A 16,238-nucleotide genomic window follows, 5' to 3' on the forward strand; every position below is an offset into this window, starting at 1 on the left:
TAATGGATGTGATCTCATTTTTAAGCAAAGTATGAATGGACTTTGGACTCTACACCTTGACAGGCCGTGGTATCTAGTCAGAATCATGCAAGGAATTCTGGGTACACGGCCACCTGAAGAGGCCCCCACTCAAACTCTTTGCCCCTTTTATAGGCAGTGGCTGAAACTTGTGGACACCTGGATGTGAGTAAGTCCCTGGCTCTGCTGAAATCCTCATGGGAAGACTGGTGTTGCACAGCTCATGGGCTGGACGGTGGCTGGACAGCAGTGTTTTGGCCTAGGTCCTGGGAAAGGTCTGGCATTTGGGGAAGGGATGGGGTTGATATTGACCCCTTGTGAGTGAGCCAGTCCTCCGTGAACCCAAAAGGCCAGGAGGAAGTTCAGTAGAGCTGAGCCCTCCTAGGCTCTGGGTCGGAGCAGTGAGACAAGAGAGCTGGCTTCCTCCAGTGGCCAGGTGTCCACCTTCGACTGTAGGCCCACAGGCCAGGGTCAGTTTGGCTTTAAAATTTAATAACATTGTTTTGTTGCCACTGAATTGCTTTCTACTGGTTCCTCTTATTTATGACTAATGATTTTGCTTCTCCGCTTATGAGAAGTATGTACAGTTTTCTTTCAAAGTAAACGTTAAGTTAAAATATGCGAACCGTTTTAAGAAAAACACTAAGTTAATAATAATGTAGGGGCAAATAGATACGGTAAAAATCGGGAAGGTGGTCCGATAATCTAGACTGAAGTTTGGGGATGTCTGGTCTATGACATGCTTTTTGCACAGACTCATGAAGTCCAAACGACAAATGTGCGTGAAAGTATTTTATGAGCTGTGAAGTACCCTTTGGGTGCCATATATTGCGATTCTCATGACAAGTGCTGTGGAGTTGACTCAGTTGAGTGCTGTGGGCAGGAATCTGATTGTGGAGGTTTAAAAAATAAGTGGGAGGCAGAGAAGAACAGGTGCAGTAGGCTGAACAGGTGGACTGAAGAAAAATTTGCCACTTTCTTGTTTTTAAAGAATGGGGATGCTCTGGGGTTCTCACAGATGGAGCAGGATGGGAAATCACTTGGCAATACATGTGGGGTGGAGTCCAGGCGATGGAGCCTTATCCTGGGTAAGGCAGGAAAGGTAGAATTTGGGGCAAGAGTGAGAAGGTCACTGCCCCCCTCAGAGGCGAGGGCTTGTGGAGTTGAGGGCAAGCAGGTAGCCTTGGTAGCCTTGGAAAGCAGGAGATGAGATGTGGGGGCCAGGCTGGCGGTTCATTCTCGATGGGAGGGGGGACTGCTGGGAATGGAAGCGCGAGAGCCGCCTTCTTCAGACTCTGTGTGCAGGAGCATCTCATGCGGAGAGCTTTTAAAATGCAGATTCCTAGGCTCTTCCCTTCGACTCTACATCAAAATGTCTGAGGGGCCTGGGAATTGCATTTTTAGATTCATGATGCTGGCAAGCAGTTAACCACACATAGGAAATACAGTGAGGAATCAGAAAGTGAACAAAAGACTTGGCAACTTGGACGGAGTTAGGGGTCATAAACGTGTTATCATTTGTATTTCGTCCCATTTCATCTATTTGGAAGATATCTACTACGCTCCAACATGTCTGGTACTGCAGGAAACACAAATCAAGAAAGCAGAGCTCCTGTGTCTGTGGAACTGGTCAGCAACTCCAAGTTCTCTATGTCCTCAGCAGAGGTCCGGGCTTGTGACAGAGATGTGTGACAAAGAGGAGGTTTGACTTCGGGAAGTGTGAATGTCTGGGCATTGGTGTCAGCAGAGGCGAGGGGCAGATTTAGCCTGAACATTTCGTTTCCCTGCTGCATCTAGGCTCGAGGTAGGCATAACATCCGCTCATGGGAGGGGGCGAGTTCGGTGTCCTTCTATGCCATTGCCATCAGGTATGACATCTGGATGACAGAGCCTAGAGATCAGAACTAGGAATAGACGGGCAAGACTGAAGTCCTTGGGAAGAAGTGGGCCAGGATTCTGGGTGCTGGACGACTTCTGCAGCACCAGCTGATGTCTGCCGCCTCAACAGTGTGCTGCAGATGTAAGGATTATCAGTGAGCATCATGGGCTTGCAGGCCTGTGGCAGGTCTTACCCCACCTCTTTCCTGGGGATGACATCGGTTCCTTCTGGTCTGGAGCTGACAGAGACCTCTCCTGGTGTTGGTGCTGGCCATCTTCCAATGAGATTAAAACTGACATGCACATATAATATGCCTTAAAGGTATCTCACAAGCTATCTTGTCTGTTGAGATCTGCACGCTGCAATTCTCCTTAGGATTGAAATCTAGGAGTTTTAGGCAGAAGCAGGTGATGCAGCTTTGAGTTGGTGTTGAGGCTCGAAGACTGTAGCATTACAACCTCCAGTTGCCTGTGATTCAGAGCTAGTTCGGACAGTCTCCCCTTCAGAAATCTATGCAAATATAAACTTTATTTGCCACAAGGCTTGTAGGCAGTTGGCTGCTAACATGCTTACATGGAATTCAGACAGCAACGTGTCTTGCCCCCTCTGGACTGTCATTAAACACACACTCCAAATGTTCACCTTGCTGGTTTGGTTTCCTCCATTCTATTGTCCTTTCTCACTCTTTTTTCTTCTTGCCACACATGGTATGCCCCTCGCTCTTTCCCTTTAGTTGTACCAGATCGACTATTCAACTGCCAACAGTTAAGCAGAGACTGTCTCTTCTCTTGCCTTCCCAGAAAGAGGCCACGATTGTTCCAAGTAGCAGGAGCTCAGAAGTGGGAGGGGCCTGTGCTTTCGCTGGGGGAGGTGGCACTGCCAAAACTCTGGTGGGTTTGAGGCGTCATGGTGAAGTAGATGATGGCATGTCAGCTCTGGACTGGCTCTTCTGGGAGGCAAGGAGTCATTAGAAGGTCAGTTCTGGGAGAAACTCTGGACCATAGCAGAGTTCCAGTGGAATAGAATTTCCGCATCTAAAGGTACTCAGAGGTACAAATCTCACAGCTGGAAGAAGCCAGTTCTTATTCTGTTCTGATTTGATCTTTAGGCTTTCAGGCCGAGACAAATCTGTCTCAGTGACAATGTACAACTTAATATTAAAGGCTCTGAGAAGTCCTGTACCAAGGAAGCCTGTTTCTTTTCATTCTGTGCTCCCTAATATTATTAAACCACAGAACGTTTTTCCCCCACATTTTATTATGTACTTCCTGGAAAACGAATGTTCTACAAACTGCTTTTTGGAAAGCACTCTTCCAAGAATTTGATAATTCCCAAACTTTTAGGCTTTAAAAAAGATCTGTGTTTCCTTGGTAATTAGCAATAATAATCTTTGAAAAAGTTAGAAACGCTTGTTTTTTCTTTCTTTAGAAACAGCAAAAAAAAAAAAAAAAGATGCTTTAATTAACGTACACTAACTGCTATAACAACTTTCTAAATTTTGAAATCTTAAAGTATAAAGGTTGATTTCTTCATTGTGCCACAGTCTAATGTGGTTATGGAGGAGCTCTGCTCCATGCAATCATTCAGGGATCCACACTCCTCCCATTCTGTGGCTTTGCCATCTTCAGAATGGGACTTCGAGGTCCCCCGGCGTGATCTAGCTGTAGATGAGGGAAGAGAGAAAGAGAGAAGACACACACTCTTAACAACTTGGGCCGAGAAGTGACATAATCACTTCTGCTCATATTTCATGGGTGAGATGCGGTCTCATGCTTCTCTTAATGTGTATCCCATTTTATGGGTGAACAAACTGTAGTTTACCCATAAAATGGGATACACATTAACAAACATGTTAAAGAAAAAAAATCAAAATAAATTATGTTGGATGATTTTTCCCAATATGGAAGTGTATTTGTCATTAAGTAAATGCGATAAGCATATTACCCTTTAATATGTACATGTGCTTTCCTAGATGCACGTGTGCTAGGAAAGGTGACTTAGCTGTGTGTCTAGAAAAATGAAACCTGCATGGAGAACATCTCGGTTACATCTGCCACTGTGAGAGAGAAAAAATACCGAGTTTAGGTGTCTGAGTCCTATTTCAATGCTCGTCTTGGTGGGACAACAGAGAGAAGAGACTGAAGAGATGGAGAAGGTGACGGACGCTACTGCGAAGAAATTGAGGGAGGAGGGCGGAGTCTGTGGAGCGAAGAGGAAAGGATCCCCAGGAGCTAGGCGGGGAGATGGGGAGCCAAAGAAGCCGTGATCTCCTTGAACAGAAGCCCAGTGCCTCTCCACCTGGGTGCCACCCATGGGTTACAGGCGTTCAGAGATAATGGTCTTTCAGGCCTTTGGGAATAGGACAGGGTGGGCGATATCCTGTCTCTAAACATCTTCCATTTACCTCATTGAATCATACCAACATCATCATTTTCAGGATTTGGCATGATGTGAAAAATTCTAGGCAGAACCACATCAGCTCAATATCGGTGCCAAGGCCCTGGGTGACACCAAGCGTAAGGAGCCACAATCAACTCATAAATTACCATACTTTATTAATTTACACCATATGGCATAAATGCCTGCCAAGCAAAGGATAAATCAATGTGAAGGAGTTGAAGAAAATATGACAAAGAGAAAATAAGGATTGGAAAGATAAGAAGAAGCCATGTGTGAGGTTGGGACACAAACAGGTGAGTGGAACAAACTCGCTGGAAGTTAGAAGGAACTGGCTCCGAGCTTTCTAGCTGCCAGTGGGGTGGAGGGAGGGAAAGACGATGCTATCCACTGCACAGTCCACAGTATCAATGAGATAAAAATAAATTAGACGTTCAGTAGAAGCACAGTTATTTCTAGCACTAAAATGGGTCCTAGAAGATGACATTATTTTTCATGATGACCCAACAAACCATTCGCAGTATTCTCACAGTCAATACAAACACGTGCATCATAGGAGTTTTGATCATAGTGTTGTTCAAGGTCCGTTCACGACAATGCTCCAAAGTTCAGTCCGGGAAAAGCAGTTTGGGACGGGATGAAGGCGCAGCCAGGATTGCATCCGTACGAGAAGATGGCCAGCATCGCTGGGACTGCCCAACACGCAGATGAAAATGCAGTGCCACACGCCGGCTGTCACTTTGGCAAGGCTGTAAAGAATAATTCAGAAGAAGAATAATGCCTTGAACCAGTGAGTAGAAACTGGTATTTTTTATGTGACTGAATTGATATAGCCTTCTTGCCTGGCAGTGAGACAATAAAAAAACACTGCAAGATGAGGATAGCCTGGAGTATGTTTGTATGTATGTATGTATGTATGTATGTATGTATGTATGTATGTATTTATCTATTTATTTATTTATTTGGCAAGGCAACCCTTGGTTGACCTCACAGATTACAAGGACCTTGTCAGTTTACAATCTCTTATTTTTTTATTTTTTATGCCTGCAGCACCCGGTTTTCCTAGGTGGTCTCCCATCCAAGTACTAACCAGGCCCGACCCTGCTTAGCTTCCGAGATTAGACAGGATCGGGCTTGTGCAGGGTAGCATGGCCGTAGACTCTTCCTAGGAAATTCACTGAAGGAGACACTCCTGGGTGTGCCCTGAGGTGTAGCTACAAAGATGTTCACTGTGTGTGGCTCTGATATCTAACAGAGATAAATAGGGGATCACACAAATCGTAGTTCACCCACAAAATGGGACAAACCTTAAACATGTTAAAGAACGAAATTAAAAAGTAAGTTCTGTTGGATGATTTTTCCTGATGTGGAAATGTATTTGTAATTAAGTACATGAGTTAAGCATATTACCTTTTAGTATGTACAGTATCATCTCATTTTCTTAAATAAAAAAACACGTGTACATGTACCACACCACACACACACACACACACACACACACACACACCCCAAAATGTAAATAGTGTTTTTCTTCTTAGGGTGGTATTTTAAATAGTACCTTTTTGAGTACATTTTTTTTCCCCACTTTCTCTGTTTCCTTTTCCTTGTCTCTACACTGAGAAATAAAATCCCCTTGGAAAGGAGTGGCGATGACTTTCGTGTGCTCTGTCGCAGAACCGTGGCCTGGGAGGGGTTCATCCATTATTCTCCGCAGGCAAGTTTCCTTTCTCTTTCTCTCCCTCTTAACCCATTTTTTAAAGGGCTGGATAAACCGTTGGTGGGGCTGGCGGGAGTGGGGACTGCAGGCAGGGGGAGGGGAGTCACCGGTATATTTTAGGGGTGGCTGAGCAGGCTGGGGAGAGACTGCGATTCACTAGCCTCCTCTGTCCGTGGAGCAGCCTCTCACCACGTTGCCTTCACTGTCGACATTTGTCTTACTAGACATTAAAAAAACAAACTCAAACAGGGTCAAGTAGAAGAAAAGGAAGGCAAAGAAGAGGAGGAAGAGGAAAATGAGAAAGAAATGAAGGAAGGAATTCTTTTTAAAATAAAGGAAGCTAGAAAGTTACAAGGAGAGTAAAACTAGAACAGCAAGGTGAGAAAAATAAAGGAAGCGGAATAGAACATTAATTAAAAATCAATTTAAAATCTTCGTAAGATTCAGGAGATAAAATAGGTAATATTTAAAATAAGAGATAAAAGGCTTGAAACTGATAAGATAAATGGTTAAAAACATAAAAGAGGTAAAATGTTAAGATAAAAGACTCATGAGATAAAAAGCTAAAAATGTAAAAGTCGATGGGATTAGCAGTTAAGTTCAGGAATTCAGGTCTGAAAGGACTAGGCTGAAAATATGAAAACTCAGTCTTCAGACGTCCGTAGGGTTGAGTACTTCAGGGGACTGATAGGTTTCCTGGCGGCTCCCACAAATTTTCTGGTGACGTCTGGGAGAGCTGGTGCCTAGATCCTCCCATGACTGGCAGCAGGCTTCTTTCTTACCTAAATTCCCAATCCCAACATGTGTGTGTGTGTGTGTGTGTGTGTGTGTGTGTGTGTGTGTGCGTGTGCTTACACACCCAAGCAAACAATTCCCTGACATCACTTGGGTGTCCTACAATTCAACTCAATTCTGATACTAACTACCTGGAGACCGTGTCAGATTCCACAAGTTAAAGGTTCAGTCCTGTAAGATACCCCCCGATTTCACTTCGGATGCTAATCGCAGATCCAGGTTGTCTGTCACCTGTGCTTTAGACTGACCGACTACAGGTGAGACGGTCCAACAACCTGCTCGCTTGTTTCGATTAATTTGCTAGAGCAGCTCTCGGAACTCAGAGAAACCTTTTCCTTGCTGGGTGACCTCTTTATTACAGGAATAGCCAGACGGGAGAGATGCACAGGGCGAGGTACAGGGAAGTTGCAGGCAGCTTCCATGCCCCTCCTGGTAAGCCACTGACCTGAAACCTCTTGAACTCACTCCGTTCAGGTTTTTATAAAGGCTTCATTAGATTGGCACGATTCATTAAGTCATTGACTTTGGGAGACTGTTCAGCCTCCAGCCCCGCTTTCCTCCCCAGAGGTGGGGGGCGGCACTGAAAGTTAGAGCCCTCTAACACATGGTCGTTTTACCTATGACCAGCCCCCATCCTTACGTGGGGTCCAAAAGTCACCTCATTAACACAACAAAAGACATGCTTATCATTCTCACCTCTTAGGAAATTCCAACAGTTTTAGGCACTCTGTGCCAGAAACGGGACAAAGACCAAACATATATTTCTTGTTCTAAATCACGATATCACAGCCTCCATCGTTGGCGCTTGGTTTGGGTTTGAGAACCTAGGGCGTCCTTTGCTCTTCACAGCTCACAGCTCTCAGGGTCCACAGTGTAGCCTACGAGGCCCAGCAGAGCACTGTGCAGCCTACCTCTTCAGGCCTGGAAGCCGAACCGCGCAGAGCAGGCTGATCAGGGCGCGCCACGCCCTCATGCCCCTTTGCCTCTATTTATTCCAATCCCTGCGCCTTGCATTGTGCCTGGAGTGCCATTCCTCCCTGTTGTTGCCTGGCTAGATTTTACCTACCTTTGAAAAACAGCTCAAGAGTTATTTCCCCTGAGATGCCTTTTCTGCATCTCACCAGCCTGCGCTCTCCCACCCCGAGTTAGGTTTGGTTTTCGACCACACTGCGGAATACTTGTCGATTTTGCTGGTCTTCCTTCCACAGGGGCCACTGAGAGAACTAATAACAAAGCACTAACCATCCATTTTGTCATCAGATCCTCAACCACCCTGCAGAATAGGCCCTGATATCCACATTTTGCAGATTAAGAAACAAAAACTTAGTCGCTTATTTCTTCGACAAATCTTCATTGACCTCCTATTGTGTGCCAGGTTTCACGGGGTTAAATAACTTGCCCACAGTCACCCATTTAGAAAGCTGCAAAGCCCTTTCTAGAATTCAGGCCCATCAAATTTCAAGCCCGCGTGTGCTCTTACTACTATTTTTCCCTCCTCAGCACATAGTAAATGTTCAACGAATGTTTGTTGGAAAAATGAACGAATGGACGCAAGCCCTTAATGTAATATGCAAATGAGAATGAGGGCCCGGGCGATCCAGTCCTTCCTCTCATTGGCCTCCTCTAACAATTAGCTACGATGTCATTACTTGAAGGCACTTGTTTTCATCTTCCATATATGCCTCAAAATAAGGTGGTGCACACGGAGCATGTTAGCAAGATGTCAAAGGCAAACACACAGGTTGAGATGAAGCTTCCTTGGGAGTCTTTCTTTGAGAAGGCAAACAGGAAACAGACTCTAGAGTTTTCAAGTCTTCGAGATTTCTAGGATTCATTTTTATGGTTTGGGAGTGGAATGTACAGTTTAAGCAAACACATTAAATCCAAATTACCCGTGGCCAAGCAGCTACTTGCTGTCTTCCAGTGTGGAGAAGCGGAGGGCTTCTTAGGACCAGACTATATAAAAAAAAAAGGTATGGAATGATTTTTTTTTTTTTTTTGGTAAATGGTCATTTAAAACACACCAAATTCCTGAAGAGGTTGCTGTTTTGTTTATTTTTTAATTTGTTAGTGTCATAGAGCATGAAATCTTATTTAAAAGGCACTGCTCTTTCTTGAGAAAGATGCCCAGGATTTATATTCTCGGAATCTAAATCTAGAAACCAAATGCAGTTTTTGCTTCTTTGGGGCGTCTCTGTATTCTTTAAAATATGCTGGTGCTTTTTTTTTTTTTTTTTTTGATAAAGATTCTTCAGAGTCAGAGTGCAGGCAATTTGTTGTGACTCCTAGTGAGTTGATTTATATGGAGATTGTTTTAAATATAGCACATCTCTTGGTACATAATATATATGCTAGCGAGTGTCGTCTCCATATGGTTGGTGCTGGCCATTTGAATAAAGTACCAGATGGAAATCATCATTCAGATCATTCAGATTATTCCTTTCCCATCTTCTAAATGCAAACAGCGAAATGGGAAGCCATTTTCCATAGGTTCCAAAATAATAATAATAATAATAATAATAATAATAATAATAATAATAATATTAAAAATCTTGTCAGATACCTTCAGATGGTCTGGTATTATAATGGCCTTAACTGCTATAATGGGGCTCTTTTACAGATGGCAGCCGAGGCAGATCAAAACCCTTTATTAGTCCTTCTAAGAACTGTCATATACTTTCTCTTCTTTCTGGTTCAAAACACAAAAGGCCCTTTGTGCCTTTAGAAACTTAGCTGCAATTTCAACTAAAAAGAGAAGCACGTTAGCCACTATTATGCATGAGCCATATCATCAGCATAAAAATGAATTTGTACTATTTTGCCACATGTGATGTATTATTGCTGGACTATGTAAACAATACTGGGTCTGAAATTGAGCCTTGGGGACTCCCTTTACAACTGACAAATTGAGAAACAAGGCCATCAACTCTCACACATTGCATCCGGTGAGTAAATAACTCAGCCAAGATCCATTTCCAGCCCAGTCTGAGATAATCTCTGTCCTGTAATAATAAATCACAGTCAAGGGCGTCGGATGCCGCAGGCGGATCTATAAACCTGTAAACACTGCTGTGCTACACGGTTTTGATCTCTTGTGAAAGCTCGAGCCAGATCATTCCCGGGTTTCATCTCAGCATTGGGCATAATTGCATTCGCAGCTCCCGTCTGCCCATAGAAAGCAGTGGGGTTGCTCTTTGGAAGGAGGTGGCGGTGGTAGCCTCCTCCCTCCCTTTGTTCATTCTTTGGTTTTCTTGGATTCAGTGGGAGCCGGTGCCTGCACTGAGGATCAGGTCACAGAGACCCAGGACCAGCTCCGTTTATTCCAGAGGAAGGAAGCAGAGAAAGACTGCGTGGCGAAGTTGAATTGCTGAGGCAAAGGGGTCTCTGTCACAAGACCTGGAACTAAGTCAGAAATGGCCTGAGCAATAGCAAATTTGCTCAGTCCTGCCTTGCAATTGTTTTCCTTTGCTTAATGGCTTCTGGACGTGGCTTTACAGGCTTAGCCGTCTGTTTCGTGCCTACCTGGGGCCCAACAGGACGGTGAACACTTGCTGTTTGTGTAGGGTGAAACTTTATGCTTAGCAGTCCGTATTTAGGTCTTTAACGTACCCTGAAATATGCAATAGCGAATGCATTTCTCTTCTCGTACTTTATCTGCTGAATCTGGGACACTCATGAGCTGGTGAGCCAAAGCTGGGGAGATTGGCAGAGGGTACTGAGAGAGAATTCGGAGTTCCAGGTAAGACGCAGAACTCCATTTATGATTAATAGTGGCAGGAGAGTGACTTAGCATTTGTTAAACACAGCAAGTCCTAGGCACAGTTCTTCCGGGCTTAGAAAGGTTCTTTCATGTAGTCCTCCCAGTAATCCTGTTGGCAGATGAGAAACCCTTGTTGAAGAGAGAACAAAACCAAGGCCCAGAGAGGCAAAGTAGTTTCTCTAAGCACACATAGCTAGCAGAGTGACAGAGCTGGGGTTTAAAACTAGTTCATTGTGGCTGTGGGCTCATGCTCAGTCTCCTAGGCCTTATATCTTAAATGTATGGGACCTCTTTGTCTTAAGGCTGTGTAAGCAAATAGGATTCATGCCAAATCCGGTTGATTAGTATTAGGGCCTGGAATGCTTCGTTGAGAACGATTCTTCTTGAGAAAGGTTCTGTGGTTGATTAATGATGTCTGGCCTGGGGGCTGGGCAAAACTGTGCCGTGCGAAGTTTGTGTTGAATGGTAATGTATATCCACAAGAAGCCTGATGCTTATAAGTTGGTAGTGATACACTGTTTACATCCTGTTGGGAGGAAACTTCTACAAAAAGAATGCCTCCTGATTGTCACTCTGGGAACTATCAAGTTATGGTCAGCGTTTCAGGGGCTCATTTCCTTGGAAGTGGAACACACCTTCTTGGAAGTGGAAGGCACCCTGGAAATACTGAGGGTATTGCATCCTGAAAGCATGCTATTTAGAGAACAATCATTTTCCATCTTCCAGTTGAGTTGGAGAAAAAGTAATAAGTGAATGAAACCTAAATAAATGATCACAACAAAAACTCCTCCAACCATTAGGAGGCGCTATAACCAATTACCCTTAATTTATAAAAGCTTTGTGGAGTGCTTGCTGGCTATTCTATTTTCTTTTCACACTCGTTTTTGTTCTTTGCCTCATTTCTCTACCTCTCCTCAAAACAAATCAACCACCCAATGGTCCAACAAACAAACATCTCCACCAAGAACCCCTTTTTAAATCATTTTTTTTCTTCATAGACCCCATATTTTAAATGCGTCGATCTAGCAAACTTCAATTAGTAATAAAGATTTATTTTTGGATTTTCATGAATCAAAGACTGCCTGTGAGAGCTTCTGCTCAGAACATGACAACAAACTGAAAATCAAAGAAATTCAGTGTTTTAGTTGCCTGCGTAGCCTTATCAAGGACAAACATACAGGTTCTACTGGGCTTTACATAGTGATGGAGATTGTGTGCCAATACTCATTATTGCCTTGGGAGACTTCTGGGAGGGGATGTCTTGAAACCCAGTTGGAGAACCAAATCCTTAACTCCTGAGTGCCTGGTGGAAATTTTGTAAATATAGGATGCTGCCTCCCTAAAAGAAGTACCTAGTGATTCCTTTTCTTCGCCAAATTTGATCATAAATTCAGGCTTCTTTCCCAGGATTAAATTTTCTATTTTGGATGCTTAGTTACACATGAATAACATCTTTAATTCTGGGGTCTGAGGACTCACCGGGAACACCAGGCCACATTTAGTTTAAATTAAATCACCTTAAAGGTCTCCTATGATTAGTTGTTAATAATCAAAGAGACCAGAACTCAGGACATTAGGGATCACTGACAATTTTAAAAATTAGACCACACTTCCTCCCAGATACGATTTTTAAGAACTTCAAATAAAAATAAACAGGTTTTCTGGCTGCAAGATTTCAGCGTGTGTTTCATTCCCCAGTTATCTGGAACCCAGCTGTCCAGATGTGTCTGAGAGATGGAAAGATGGTAAAAGTCCTAGGAAACAAGTTTAGTCCCAGCAGTAACTGGAGTTTTGCTAGATTAGGGATTAACACAGGGCCCATCTTTCAGTCCCTCTATATTATTTCCCACCGCCTGCTGAGCACTATAACCCAAGGGCCAACGGCAAAGATGCCTTAGAAATCAAAATCTGTGAATCTGATGACAAAGTATGTTTATTATTTGGTTTCTTCCACTGATGGGGGCAGGGGAAGAATTTTCCTACTGGACTAAACTTAAAAGAAGTGACAGTTTTGTGGCAGAAGTGATTCCCAGCCAGTCTTTGCATTCTAAATCAATCCTAGCAGTTACCCAGTCACACCCACCCCCTCACTCTATCCTTGACTAAAAACCTTCCTAATGATAAATCGCAAATGGTTTCTTGGTGGACTCACACCAGAGTAGATGGGAGAGGTGATTTTTTTTTTTTTTCCCCTGAAAAGAAAGAATACGGAAGGGACTTAAATGTAAACATCATTGAGAAAAATTAAAGGAAGCCTTTTAAATGTATCATCTGCCATTTAATCAGGGCAAGAGTCTTTCAACAAGACTTCAGTGGGATGGTTGCAGGAAGCCACGGAGGGGAGCCCAGGATGAGATTTTTCAGAGCCTGATTCGTTGTGTTCTCCGTGTCTGGGTTTTATAGAATTCGGGAGGAGAGCAAAGTGTGACTATGCCTGACAAACCACCCAGGAAATCCAGAGGTTGTTGGTGGCTCAGTGAGTGTAGACCCCAAACAAAAGGATAGATTTTGGAGGTGATAAATTTATGGTCAACTGGGATTCATAAAATGAAGAGAGTGTGAACCAGTGAAATTTGGTGCCCTTCGAAAAATGAAAGGGGACCTCAATTGCCAAGATGGTGCTAGATATGGCCGAGATGTACCTAGGTGGCTGCCAGCTGCCCTTCAGGCGGAATCCAGACTGGGATCCTCATCCTGGTACAGAAATTAGAAACACTGAAGTATAGTTCTGTAACTTTCTGTCCCTGGGGCTGCGTCTGGCTTGGATATAAAGATGTTTTGAGGAGACCATAAATCCAGCCCATGACCCTGGCTCCAATCCAGTTCCTTTCACCTCCCTAAATCAGATCTCAGAGTAACTTGAGCTTAGAGGAAGATAATTCTTCTGACTGTGGAAAATGTTAGACGGTGAAATAGATGTTAAAGATTGGTTGTAAGATCTCTCTAAGAATTAAGAAGAGAGTTATTTAGGCCAGTTCTCCATCTGCTTAATAGAGTATAGGTATAACGAGTCCTATAAGCCTCAGCTTTTTCATCTATAAATAGGGACTATGGTTGTATAAAGTAAGTAGTGCAGGCAACACACTGAGCCATGGTGTCATAAGCGGCCCCTAAATAATATTACAGAGAGGTCTTTCCGTCCTATCACTGAGGTGAGAGGTTCTAGCTGACTGGTACTGAGTTCAAGAAGACTCTCTCTTATTCTCTCTCACTCTGCGCATGCACACGCGCACACTTAGGAATATGAAGGAAAGCGTCCCTTTAAAGCCAATGTTGCTTAACCTTTTAGGGCTTGGTCAGAGCTCCAGCCTTTCTGCTCGGACAGCGCCTCAGTTCAGAATGATCTTCAGAAGACTGAATGATGGAGAGCGACATGCCGAACCAGTTTCTCCTTGCACTGAAATGCATTGTTTTGTGATCATTGTCAAGAGACACTGTTCTCAGTTTTATCATACATGCTTGCCCTGGGCTTAGCCAAATGTGACGATATTACAAAGATCATGGTTTCTGTGTTTCTGACACAGGAATGTGATAATTTTCAGGCACAGTGCTAAGTGTTGCACACACACCAGCACATACAACTTTTTGCCAAGACCCTAACGAGTGGCTACAATCTGTCTCCTCATTTTAACAATAAGGAAATTGAGGTTCAGAGAGTGTAAGTAATTTGGCCACGCTCACGGAACCAGTATGTGCGGACCTAGGATTTGAAGTCAGGTTTGTGTGACTCAGACCCCCAAGCTCTTATCCACCCTCCTTACTTCACTGCCTCTCATTCTGCCAGGCTGACGTGAATGGCCTAATGACACCCTAATATTGACTTGGTTCCAAGATATGGACTTGGGGAGATGGACTGTCATACAACCTCTCAAAAGAATTGCCTGTTATTGTCCTTTTTGCCTGTGACTTTTTGCCTGTCCTTTTCTAGAAGATATTTTGTCATACCAAGCCCAGCAGAGTGAAGACCCAGGCCTTCTCTCTGACGGTTGCTTGCCTGTCTTTTATGACTCTGGCTGTTCCTTACCTTGTAATTTAAGAGACATCATCAAAAGTTCATCTTAGCTATCCTTCTGCCTCTTAGTAGTCAAATCAAAAGCAAAGAAAGATCAGATTTTCAACAGAAATCCAAGTTTGTTGAGCATTTCGCATATGATAACTTTTCAATCTTACCCCGTCCCTGTGAAGTAAATGTTTTAATCATTATTCTGCAGGAGAAGGAACCAAAGCTCAGACAGGTACCAGACATGTCTGAGGTCAGGTATCTAGTTGGTAGATGAACTTGTATTTTAGATCTAACTTAATACAACGCCCTTGCTTTTTACTTATGTCGAATCCCAATACTCTAATGCAGTGGTCTTCAAACAGTGGCAATTTGGCCCCACAGAGGACATTTGGCAACGTCTAGAGACATTTATATTTATCACAACTTGGGGCAGCTATAGGCAACTAGTGGGTAGAGGCCAGGGATGCTGCTAAACATCTGGCAATGCACAGGACAGCCCCTCACAGCAGAGAGTTATCAGACTCAAAAGTTAATAGTGCCAAGGTTGAAAGAATCCTGCCCTGAAGGAATACCGGGGAAGCCGTGTGGTGTAGTGACCAGAAGAATAGGTGTACAGGTGCCAGGCCATCCACGAAGAGTATATCTCAACCCCCAGCTCTGCAAGGGAGGTCTGATCACCTCCATGTTACACATAGGGAAACAGAGTCTCAGAGAAGTTAAGCCACCTGCCCAAGATCACACACTTAGCAATCACTGGAGGCGGAATTCAAATGAAGGCCTCCTGTCAAATCCAGAGGTTTCCTCCCTTATCATAATCATACTTCCTTGGGTTCTTGCTTTCCTCTTTGAATTTAGACTTTGAGTCGACTTAAATATTGTCGATCTGGCTCAGTGGTTCTCAAACTATAACATGCATCAGATCCACAGGAGGGTTTGGAACACACAGATTGCTGGACCCCACCACTAGTTTTTGAGTCAGTAGGGCCTGGTGAGAACTGAGAATCTGTATTTCTAACAAGCTCCCTGGTGACGCTGCTGCTGCTGGCCCAGGGGCCACATTCTGAGAACCACTGTTAGGTCTTTAGTGTTTTCTTCTTCCCTTCGGAGTTTTTCCTCTGCCTCCTCCTTACCTCTCCCTCCCCCAACTGTCTGGGAGCACGGGAGGGCTGTGTGTGCAGCCCAGCTCCCACAGACAAGCCAGGGCTGACGGGCCAGTGAAATATTAGTGGAACATGTGAAACCCACATCCTTACGAAGGCTCACTGCAGAGCTCCACCGGATTACATGCCTTACTGGTCCAAGTGTTCTTACGGTCTCCCGGGAGTGAATTAAAATCATTTGCTGGTGACTTAGGCGGATGAGCTGGTCCTGGGTTGGGTCTAATCTGGGTCAGAGAGCACAGGCTGATCTGTCATTTGAAACAGTGAAATCTCTGCCTCCTTAGGGATCGCGGCTGCCCTCTGTGCAAGGCGGCAAGAGGGCGGAGGTGCAGATGGAAGCCTGTCCCCTGTCCCTTTGTCTGGCAGCTGCTCTTTTCATGGGGTGGCTGCTGCAGGCAGCAGTAGGTGGTCTGCTTAAGGGGCTGGGAAGCCAGGCTTCCTACAGTCCTGAGGGGTTCCCTCCAATTTATTACGTCTATGCTTGGAACATCTGATGTGCTGGAGGTCCA

General features: G+C 44.2%; 1 pseudogene; it reads right to left on the reverse strand.

Moving 5' to 3' along the window:
• Nucleotides 1-5,335: 5,335 nt before the first annotated feature.
• LOC111741275 lies at nt 5,336-5,454 on the reverse strand (annotated as a pseudogene).
• Between the last annotated feature and the right edge of the window lie 10,784 nt (nt 5,455-16,238).

This window comes from Pteropus vampyrus, unplaced genomic scaffold (genome assembly GCF_000151845.1).
Source record: "Pteropus vampyrus isolate Shadow unplaced genomic scaffold, Pvam_2.0 Scaffold75, whole genome shotgun sequence".
Taxonomy (NCBI): domain Eukaryota; kingdom Metazoa; phylum Chordata; class Mammalia; order Chiroptera; family Pteropodidae; genus Pteropus; species Pteropus vampyrus.